Here is an 11,782-nt window from a genome sequence, read left to right on the forward strand (position 1 = left end):
TGCAATTTAATTCCACAAGTCAACTTATAGTATTTTTTTTTGAAACTGTCCTGAACTGCATGCTTAAGTTAGTTCAAGATTATTTGGGTCTGCATCTTGTGTGATTGATATCTTAATTTGTGTGAGTTTTCAAGATTAATTTGTGTGCATAATTCTGGAAACTTTGAGATCCGTTTTGACAACGTAACAGTATCGTTGGTAGTCCCTGATGGAAATGGCGAAGGCAATGGCGAGGTTCCGAGCAGCACGCAGATGGTGGTCGTTCCCTAAGCTAATCATCCCTCATTTACATATGCTAACTGATGCCATTCTAAAATGTCAGCTCAAGGCAATGGCCGAGGAGCTTTGGGTTGCTATCATTCGGAGGGTGAAGAGTGGCAAGTACAAGAGTGTGGGACCCAACTGAAGTCGTAGGCAGCGTAGTTATGTTAATTAGCTAGCTAATTTTTAGGTGATGGATGCCTTTGCTTTATTTTGGTGAGATGAGAGGCAAGAACCACGTATGTTGACTAATGCTGTTCTTTAGCTAATCTATATGTAATGGATTCAGTACGTTCTAATTAAGTACTTTATGTGTGGTGTAATCGAATTAAGTAATCTATATGTTATCGAGCTGATTCCATTGTTTGTTTTTTGTGTGCTCGTCCTAAAGTCTATACTTGTGGTTTAGTTTTCTCACATATATTCTTCTCAATATGCATCACATCTAGACTATGGCGTATAAGCAATGACTCCCAGTAAGGAAGTTAAAAAAACTCTTCTTCCTCCGGTTGTGCCATTTAGTATCTTGATCACGCTGCTTCCTCCTCTTCCTCGAAGTAGTTGTTCCAAAGGTTACTTGCTCAAAACTTTGGTACTGCTCCATTACTTGTTCACCACTCAGCAGCACTGGAGCCTCCCTCATTTCAACCTTATTATTGAAGCTAACCTTGTTCCTTCACCACTTGTGGTTTGTTGGCAAAAACTGGCGATGCCCCATGCAGCAGGTCTTTGAACCAAATTTTAACCACAATGAATCAGTATCCTTGTGACAATAGGGACAAGCAAACCTACCTTTGGTGCTCCAACCAGATAATATCTCGTAAGCAGGAAAATCGTTTATTATCTAAAGTAGCATGGCACGCAGAGTAAAATTCTTCTTCACCTTGGCATCCCAAGTATCAACTCCATTAACCCAGAGCTCCTTGAGCTCATCGATCACAGGCTGCAAATATACATCAATGTTAATTTCTGGAGATTTAGACATAGCATCGACATCATCCAATAAGATTGTTTCAAGCACCACCAAGGAGGCAGGTTATAAGGAATTAGGATCACGGGCCATGTAGTGTAAGTCACATTCAACATCCCGAATGGATTGAAATCATCCGATGCAAGTCCTAGCCTGACATTACGTCGATCCAATGCAAATTGATCCTTATACTTCTCATCTACATGCTTCCATGCACGTGAGTTAGCTGGGTGCCGCACTTTGCCAACTTCAACCAATTCTTCCTTGTGCCAACGCATATATGTTGATGTGGTCTCGCTCATATATAATCTTTGCAGTCAAGGAATATGTGGAAAAATACCTTAGTATTTTACGGGGAAAGAGCTTCTTCTTTACTCCACTAGTGCCACCGCACTCGCCAACAAGCTCCACCAGCGAGGAAATCAGATTATTGGTGGTGCACCATCATCATGTTCAGCATGTATTTCTTCATTAAAATCTCCATCATCATCCACATCCAATGGTTTAGAAGTACGACATTTCTATTTTATGAATTCCTTATCAAACCCTCTATCAAGCAAGCGTTTGTAAATCTCAAATTTTGTTGTATACGCCATGCAGAGACACCTAGTACATGGACAGGGCACAGTCTCTCCTGGATAGCTGCCTTAAAAGGTATCTTCAATGAATTTGTCAAATCTGAGTTTCCACACATCATCTGACTGAGGCTATAGCATCCAACTATGATCATCATGCACCATTGGAAAAATCTGAGCAACAACAGCCTCTACAACACCAATTATAAAATTCCTGAACCATGGGAAAAGAGTGCTCATTCAGGATTGAATAAAACCAGAATTTATAACGTGAACATATAAACCAAAGAACGCATCAACTTTCATGCACACGATCGGTGATGCCTTAGGCTCATCGCTCCTACCAAATTAGGAAACAAAAAATTTTGAACGAAAGTACCTTATGCTGCGTCGATTGCTCCTACTGATGAAGTGCCTCCACGCTCCTGCAATCAACCAGGCTGACAGGGCGCTAGGATGGGAGAGAAGGCAGGCGTCGCGCACTCTAGGCATTTGTGATGGAGGAGGCGAATGCCGACGCGCGACAAAGAGGCGGTGGCGCAGCGTGAGGGTGCAGGTTTGGATCCAACGGGGTCACCAAAGAAACGCCTCCCACATGGGCAAAATAGAATTTGCGTTGAGTCAGATTTCGGCCATTTTAATGCTAAATTAAATTTAACCAAAATAAAAGCCCACCAACAAACTCATCTATTACCACTAATCACTAATCTACGTAGCATTGACGATGGGCATGTTGCACACCAGTGCTTTCTGCAGCCCTAGGAGATGAGTATGATTTTTTGTATAAATCTTTTCATGTACTTAATGTTTGGAATGTTTCAAAAAATTCTTATGTTGAAAAATAATTTCGGACTGTATTAATTAACTCTTTATTATATGGTTACTGCAGATTGCTTTTCCACCCTTGGCATGATAGTTCCATATACATCCATAATGTCCTTGTCAATTCAAGGTCCTATACCCTTTATTGCTCTTGCTACATAATGTACTAATGAGGCCTGCCGTTTTCAGTTGGAATATTTGAAACTAATCCAGTGAATCATATAACATGTTATGATTTCAACAATTTATGAACAAACTACTAATCCATAAACATTCAACAATTTCCAAACAAGCACAAGTCATTAAATATAAAACATCCACGGGGATTTAGTTCAAAACATCACATTGCATGCATCCAAAGTAGTTCTAACAAATACTAAAATTGTTCAACCTAACAGAAACAGAAATTAAGATAGCTCTGATCTTCTTTCTGCGCACGCTCGCGCCTTCCAATCACTCATCATCGTTGGAGATGATGACAACAGGATCTTCGTATCCTCCAGTAGCTTCACGCGGCGGCAGCGGCGTGCCACCGGAAGAGGATGCGACGGCAGCAATGGAAGAAGAGGACGGCCCGGCAATGTTTGCTGCTGGAGAGGATGGCTAGGCGACGATGAGGCTGCTGGAGATGATGGCATGGCGATTACAGGTGCTGGTGACGATGGCCAAGTGACATCGCTTGCTGAAACCTTGCACCTCTTCACTGGTGGCTCATCTTCAAAGTCTGCATGATAGCCTATGTCGTTCTCTTCCTCTTCCTCTTCCTAATTCTCCTCCTCATCTTCCTCCTCCTCCTCCTCGCTCCTTGGAGGTGTCTCATCCTCATCCTCGCTACCTTTGGGGGCTCCTCGCTAGGGGACGAGCTAAGATCCATGTCAGTGGGAGTGGTCGGCATGCTGGAAGGGGATTCCAGCAAGCGCTTCGCCCTTACCCCCTGGACGGACTCCTCCTACTCCGACGAAGGCTGCGAGGGAAGGCGGAAGGAGTCTGCCATGGAGTGCGCATGGATCTCTCACGAAGTTCCTCATCAACTGTTTGTGGATTGGAAAAGGGAGCGGCAGTTCTAAAATAGCGATTGGAAAAGGCGATCAGCGGTTTTAAGGATAGTGACGCCTCTTTGGAAACGAAGCATCATGGGTTTTGGAGCCGAACCGCTGATTTGTGCCCTCGGATGGGATGAGGTGTTAGTTAACTAGGTGGGGATTGAGTTTCCAATCGAATCCACAACGACGTCCTACTGGTAGCATAGTTACTTTGTCAACCACTTTGCTACGGTTCGAATCCCTTATGTGCCAAATATTTTCCAAGATTAATAATATTTTTTGACAACCTTTTGTAACTAAACTTATTGTTGTGGCAACATAGAAAATTGTGGCAGCATTTACCACAAATTGCCACCACTACATTCTGCTTTGCAAATTGTTCCAACCTTTCGGAACCAAATCGATGATAACTTAGCAATGATGAAATATCATTGCAATACAACCTTGAGTCTAACAACGATGCTGGTGTTTGTTGCCATATCTAAGGCCGTTTGCAACAATATCATTTTGCGTTGCTATATCTAGGACTCCATTAGCAACAATTCATTTTGGTGTTGCCATAGCATAGACTCTTTTGCAACACAGGATAGTACTAATAGCAACTTGTTATATTCGTTGCGATATGGATATCTATTGCAGCCATTACAAAATAGCGCTGTAATACCTTTGCCTTATTTACAACACAACTATATTCGTTGCAATACATCCTACTTGTTGCAACCAACAAAATTTAAATCACAACACTACACAATTGGTGGCAACATGTCACCCCAGCGCAACCAAAATCGACTATTGTCGCAATAACCCCTATGTATGGCAACGAAAATCAAATGTTGCCATAAAAACCCATGGCATTAGCCACAAAACCTTGTAGAGGTTGCTTGTGATGGAAGAGTTGGGCTCGATGTGTGATGGGGGAGAATGTTAGATTTAGTCCCACATCCAAAATTGATGGTGGCGGAGCATAACTTATAATGTGGGACAGCCCTCACCCATCAGGCTAGTCTTTTGGGTTGAGTTAGGCCCGAGGGCTTAGTTGGTTGGATTCCAGTGGACCTGGGCTTGGTAGGACACTGGCTCAGGGGTATATCGGGCCGGGCCAAGTTTCCTCTACACACTCTAACATGGGCGAACGCAAGCACGTGGGCAAGGGTGAGGCGCTTTGGGTGATGGCTGACAGCGAGCGCGAGCGCTGCGATCGACAGTTCATTTTCTTTTTTCTGTGTGATAGATCTGGTGCCGTGAGGGTGAGTGTGCTCGCGAGAGCTGAGATTAGATTAACAGCAAGATTAGTGGGTGCAATTGATTGGACGGTGCGAGGATGGCAGGCGGCAGAACCAAATCACAGGCCGAGGGTTTCACCAAAAAAATTATCCCTTAAGCGTTTTTTGGGATAAGAAAGAAGAAGAAGAAGAAGAGATAGATGGCTCGTTTGGTTGGGGGTAACTGGTGCAAGGGAATGGGAGTTAAGAGAGATGAGACTAAAATTCTCTTGCTTGTTTCATGGGAGGGGGAGTTCTTGTTGGATTGGGAAAGAGAGTTTAGAGGTCCAATTTCCACTGATCTCTTCCCATAGGGAGCGGTGGTAATTAGGAGGGAATTATGCTTTATGATGAAAACGAATGATCTTAACCGTTCATCATGAATTATGATATGATTTTCTATACTAAAATCCACATACCAAACAAAGGATATTAATTCCCTCTCCAACTCCCTCTCTTAATTTCCTTCACGAACCAAATGAGGAACTGTGACTAAAATTCAAACTACCATTAAATTCCCTCCATCAACTTTCACCGCTAATTCCCATACCTCTTCCCATTCATTTGCTAAACGCACCCAGAGATTTTGTCAGTTGGTGCTTCCCCGTATGTGGAAAGAACTGCTGCCCCTTGGTGTTACAAAAATTATGTTAAGTTGGATCACCTTTTGATTTGAAATTCTAGCTACGCCACCACTGCATGAAAACCAATCAAAAGCTTTTTGCAAGGGAAGGGTGTGACATTCAGGTAATTAGAAATATAGACACTAGATTTTAGTGTGCAAAGTGTATGCTTGCTATGGTGTATGTGTGTAGTACAAAGAAATAGGGGTATAATTATAATTCTATAAAATATAAGCCCTTTAGTGATAATTGGGTAAGAATGGGAGATAGCATCAAAACCTAGGAAAAATGTGACACTAGGTGTCAAATTTATGTCACCATAGGAAAGAAAGTACAAAAGATAGGTTGAATTCTATGAAAAATGGGTCTTTATGTGAAAATAGGGACCTAAATGTGATTAATGCAAAAATATGGGTCCTTTTATGCAAATTAATGAGGTTTAAAAGTAACTCTTAAAGTTTACTTAGGGCCAAAATGTAAGAATACCAGTCATCATGACATCCCATGAAAACTTACAACCAAAATTACATAAAATCTACCCCAGTAAGGACAAAAGTAATTCAAATACCACCTTTGTTCAAAATTTAACATGTAAAGCTATAAGCTTTGGGTTTTTGAACTGGAGTCCTAAACCAATATTGTAGAGTTTGAAAAACTCTCCAACTTTTATTTTGGGCATTTTCTCATTAAACCTCTAGATCAGTGGAAATCTTGCTTTATCGAGAGGCCCCTGAGATTCTTGAAATTTCGAAACAGGCCCCCCGGACCCCTTCCCTCTCTTCTTCTTCCTCGAGCACGTGCTGCTCTGCTCTGCCCCCCTGCCGCCGGTGCAGGGCACCTCGCTGTCGCTGCTGTGCCGCCGCTGTCGCTCCACCTCCTGCTGGGATGACCCCCACGCGTCGTCCTCTCCCTACTCTGGCCCTGTTCCCCTTCCTTGCTGCCCTCCTCCGCCCACGCCACAACTTCACGAGCCACCGCCGGCCGCCACGCACCTCGTCGCTGTTGCCAGCTCCTGCTTGCACCTGTAGCACTGCTTCTGGTCTTAAAACACACCCGACGACTACTCCGTGATCTTGTTTACTCGTTGCCGCACTTCCTTTCCACCGCATTCCCTCTTCCCCGAGCTCACTCCCTCACTGGACCTCCGCCGCCACCATTGCCCACCATCGTCAGCCACCCTCGCTGCCTCTGAACCCCAATCCAGCGCTGCTAGAGCACCAAAGTGACCCACTGGTGCTCTCCAGCCCATTCAATTTCATCCTCCTGCATCCGAGCCTCGTCTTCCACAGCTCCGGCCAGCACGAGTTCCGCCGCCGTCTATTGCTCGCCGTGGGCAACTCACTCGAAGCCCTTCCGCACCACGACAACCCCTCAGGCAGCTCCCTCTCGACCCCGTGAAGCTCTACGACCCCTCAATTGGTCCTCTAGGGCACCACACCGGCTCCTCGACGTGTGCCGGTGATCTCCACCCGACGCCGCTTTCTGCCCGCCGTGGAGCACACCTCTCCGACCCTCCTCGACCCCGATTGCCTCTACCCCGAGCTTCTCCACATCGTCCTGAAGCTCCTCGACTTCTTCCTCACCACCACCAACCACTGGAGCACCGCCCCCGCCGTTCACCTCCGCCGCCGACCGCACTGCTTCCATCGCGCCGCCGCTGCAGACCACCCCGAGCTGATCCCAACCGCCCCCAGGTGCGCACCGACGTGGTGATGCTTCCCCAACCCTCCACCCTCGCCGCCGGCGATCGCCGTCGCCGGAACTGGCCGATCAAATCCCTGCCTCCCTCTCTGACCACAGCCAGGGACTTCGGATGGGAAGAATCAAAAGCCCAGGGGGCTGTCTGCAAAGCCAAGACACATAGGAATAGTTCCAAAAGGACCTCCGTGTGTTATTTCTATTGCAGATTTTGAAATTCCATAACAACTCGAGGAAAAATCATAAAAATGTAAACTAAAATTTGTTGGAATCCTTATTTTAGGATCTACAACTTTCCTTATAGGTCGACTTTCAGTTTCTGAATAGTTTGTGTTCTAATTTAAATACTAAGTTTAAGTAGTTGTAGGCTAAGAAAATGCATAATAAATAGCAGAAAAATGGTAAAAATGTAAACTCAATTGTGTTAGTTTTGATTTGACATATGGGACTTATAAAAAATAATTAACCTACTGTTTGTATAATATTTTCATAATATGTGAGTTTAATTATAAATAATACCCACTTAAAATTGTATATTTAATATCTATGGATTTAAATGTTCAAAAATCATGAAAGTATTTTGAGGCATTTTTCTTAAGTAGTGTAACCTGTCCCTAAATTCTCAACCTAAGATCAGGTGTAAAACAACCAGAACAAAAAGAACATGCTATGATAATGTTATATTCTTATCTAAATAAAATAAGTCCATAGTTAAATAATAACCTAGGGTTAGTTTAAGCAAATAGATAAAGATATTAAATATAATTAGTTTAAATATTTAAAACTAACTCAACATGTTATCTCACGCCATTAGTTAAATATTTAGGGTAACCAACCCTGTTACTTAATGTAACTAGGTAAAATGGTTAATACCCGATAAATGACCGCCTAGTAGAAAAGTAAATGATAGGTGTGATAAGTAAATTATGGTTTCATTGGATTGCAACTTTATCGTGAAATAAAATAAAAATACATGCAATCATTGACCTACATCTTTGCATATCATATAGACTCGACGACTCTCGCCGACGGAGACTACGAACTGATCCCGGAACAAGAAGTAGAACTCTCTGAAGACCCCGGGAACACCGTCGGAAATCTAACTGAAGCTCCGAACCAAAGTTCGGAAAACTTTGACGCTCTTGCCCCCAATCCCACTCAAGAAGGCAAGCCCCGAACATAACCCCTACTTATTACACTGCAATCTATATTATGTATATCTATCTATGCATTACGTTCTTAGGAATTGTATGAGAAACCCTAGTTACATTTTCCTAGGAACCAATGTATTGAATACTAGCACTTGAGTTCGAATAGCCGCTATGCTAATAGGACCGGTAGAAGTCGGGTGATTTCCTATCACTCGCGCGATATAGGAGTTAAAGTGTTTACATTCCTGTAACCACTATAAGGATGACGGACGGGATTTATGTGGAGTATCATGGTTGAGATGATACCCCATCTGTGTTGGTGAACTTGATAAGATCGCAGTGTGTGGTAGCGGTGGTTAGGCGTTTGAAAGTACTAGCCACATGCTGTGAAATATGGTAAGCGGTAAGCCTAGTAACCAATCGGCCCGAGGAGTGGACATACCTTCCACCACTCGTATTTGGTTTTTCCGGTTACTCAATTCGACGTGTGGGAATACGTGTTGCAGGGCAACCAGGAGTACGGTCATGTAGTCGTGCTACAGGCGTACGTCCTGCACATTGGATGTGCGTATGGTCCTGCAGTCGCTTGTGGTGGATCTGATCCACGAGTCGGAATGAAAGGCAAACGGTTGCTTCGGAACAATCTCTGGATGTTCCAAGCGTGTGAGTTAGGTTTACCCTTGCAAGGCTGAAATTCGATTCAGGAATCGTCCGTTTCTCGCAGAGATTGAGACTGTTTGATCCCTTTGCCACATAGAGTAACAAGAGTAACTTATGGTTATCAAAGATGATATTTGGCTAAAGATTCTACCATGCTTGAATAGTTATAGGTGCTTATCTAGAATAATTAATTACCTAGAACTTGAAAGCTAAAAATTTGAAATTAAGGATCTACTCTTTGTTGCTTTTCAGCTGAAAACTTTACCCATAACCATTAAAGCCGTTATAAGTCTAGTTATATGGCTAAGTATACCATGAACGGTTAACCCTTGCTGAGTATTAGAATACTCAGTCTTGCCTTATGACTTTTGTTCAGATAATCCCCCTGACGACTCTGCTCTGCCTATGCCATGGCCCTACCCTCTGCCTGATGGTTGGTCCGTGGAGTGGGACCCGTCCCCAGCCAACATAGATCCCTCCGAGTGATATCATGCCAGGGCTAGCATGATATCCGTACCAACGACGTGTACAGTGACCATGTTTTAAACTCCGCTGCCAGCACTTGAGACTTAAAACTGTTTTGTAATAATTTTCATCAGTTGGGAACTGATGTTACTTTTAAACACTCATGTATTATATCTGCCTGTGATGTAAAATGTGATGGCAATTGTATCTCTGGACTCGCCTTCGTGCGAGGTACCTTGTTTGATCCTGCATTCGGTGGTTTATCGGGACGTTACCCGACAGGCCAAGGGATTACACCGTTTGAAGTATGATGGAGTCCTCAATAGTGGACTCGCGTACTTGAGCCGGTGTAATTCAGGTTGATTCTGCCACAAAGGGGCTCTTGCGGAGAAAGTTTCCCCAGCAACATGCAACTAGGAATGCAATAATTTCAACGAATACTATCATGCTTGCGCTTGTTACTGATTGAGAAGTTTTCATTGGTGGCTGGCCCTTTTTGGCTTTTGCTACAATCTTTCGTGTCCGTGCATTACAAATTAATAAATCCTTTGAGTCGACGAGCCGTCAAAGTCATGCGTCGTTGCATCTCGTCGCTGAAGTGGATACAGTTGGATCATTGCGTAGCATGCGTTGTTGATTAACCCCGATTTAAAAGTTTGTGTCCTGTTTCAGCCCTTCCTTCATGTGAACCTTCATGTACTAATCTATGTTTATGAGAAAGACCCCTGAACCGACGTCTTAGCTACTCTGTTCAATATGGAGCTATATATTTCTAAAACGAAGTGTGGATGTTACCCGGATGACATTCTTTTATTTCCCAATGATTTCTTCTCAAGTTGAGTTAACACGCAACTAGTACTGCAAGATTTTCGTGCTTTATTATGACTACCTTGTTAAGAAAGATTATAATTAGATAAGTTTCCATTGATTGTAAATGTGAAGTAACAAGGATATGTATTGGTCTAGGACTCCTATAGATAGAATTGTTAATATTAGATTTCCTTGTAATGGAGTCCTGACCGAACCTCCTGTTGTTTCACGTATATATGTAACGCCATGAGGAGGGCTTTTCTCTGATCATTGAATCAACACGCAGCCGGTGCATCGACCCAAGATAGGGCGACACCGTTCCTCCTACTAACCTCTGATTTCTACATGGTAATCAGAGCCATCTAGTCAAAATAGATTGCATCTGCCATGGCTAGCTCATCTGCCGCCTCCAATCTTCTTCTCGGCTAGCCCATTGCCGAGAAATTGACGAAGTCCAACCATGCGCTATGGAAGGCGCAAGTTCGGGCTGCAGTACGTGGTGCTCGTCTTCAAGGATACCTCACCGGCGCCTCTCAACCACCCGCTGCAGAACTTGTCACCAAAGGCGCCGATGACAAGGAGATCAGAGTGCCAAATCCGGCACTGGAGGATTGGGAAGCAACGGACCAGCAGGTCCTTAGCTATCTCCTTAATTCCCTGTCCAAGGACATCCTCTCGCAGGTTGCTACATGTGTAACGGCGGCAGAAGCATGGAAGATCATAGAATACATGTTCGCGTCACAGACGCGGGCAAGAACCGTGAACACAGGAATTGCATTGGCGACTACCCAAAAAGGGAGTTCATCCATCGCGGAGTACTTCGGCAAGATGAAGGCCCTAGGCGACGAGATGAAAGCGGCAGGAAGGCCGCTAGAAGATGAAGAATTGATCGAGTACATCATCACCAGGCTTGGCGAAGATTTCAATCCGCTCGTCACGTCTCTCTGCACTAGAGTGGAGTCAATCACTCTTGGTGAGTTTTATTCACAGCTCCTCAGTTTTGAAACTTGTATGGATCTTGTCTATGGAGGGAACCAGGGAGGATCGGCCAACGCAGCTAGTCACGGACATGGTCGCGGGAAAAATATCCGCGGCCGTGGCCAGTCTCGTGGAGGCTACATGCAGCAAGGAGGCCGAGGAAACAATGGAATTCGCGGCGGCTATGGTGGTCGTGGAAGCCCTGGAGTACGCCAAGGGCGTGGTGGTGTCTACAACTCCAACCGCAACTACAACAATAGTCAAAGGGCTTCATCCGATGAAGAGCCCTTGTGTTAGGTATGCTTCAAAAGAAGACATACTGCTGCTGAATGTTGGCACAGGTTCGATGAAGATTATGTGCCAAATCAGAGATTGGTGGCTGCGGCCACAAACTCTTATGGGGTGGGCACAAATTGGTACATGGATACTGGTGCCACCGATAATGTGACAGGTGAATTGGAAAA

The 11,782-nt window shown here is 44.2% G+C and overlaps 1 non-coding gene across 1 annotated transcript; it reads left to right on the forward strand.

Annotated features, from left to right (window-relative positions):
- The first annotated feature begins 11,207 nt into the window (after positions 1–11,207).
- Positions 11,208–11,346, forward strand: LOC112878361. The gene has a single exon (XR_003225694.1). It is a non-coding gene; the product is annotated as a small nucleolar RNA Z247 (small nucleolar RNA).
- Positions 11,347–11,782: the final 436 nt, after the last annotated feature.

This window comes from Panicum hallii, chromosome 9, assembly GCF_002211085.1.
Source record: "Panicum hallii strain FIL2 chromosome 9, PHallii_v3.1, whole genome shotgun sequence".
Classification (NCBI taxonomy): Eukaryota; Viridiplantae; Streptophyta; class Magnoliopsida; order Poales; family Poaceae; genus Panicum; species Panicum hallii.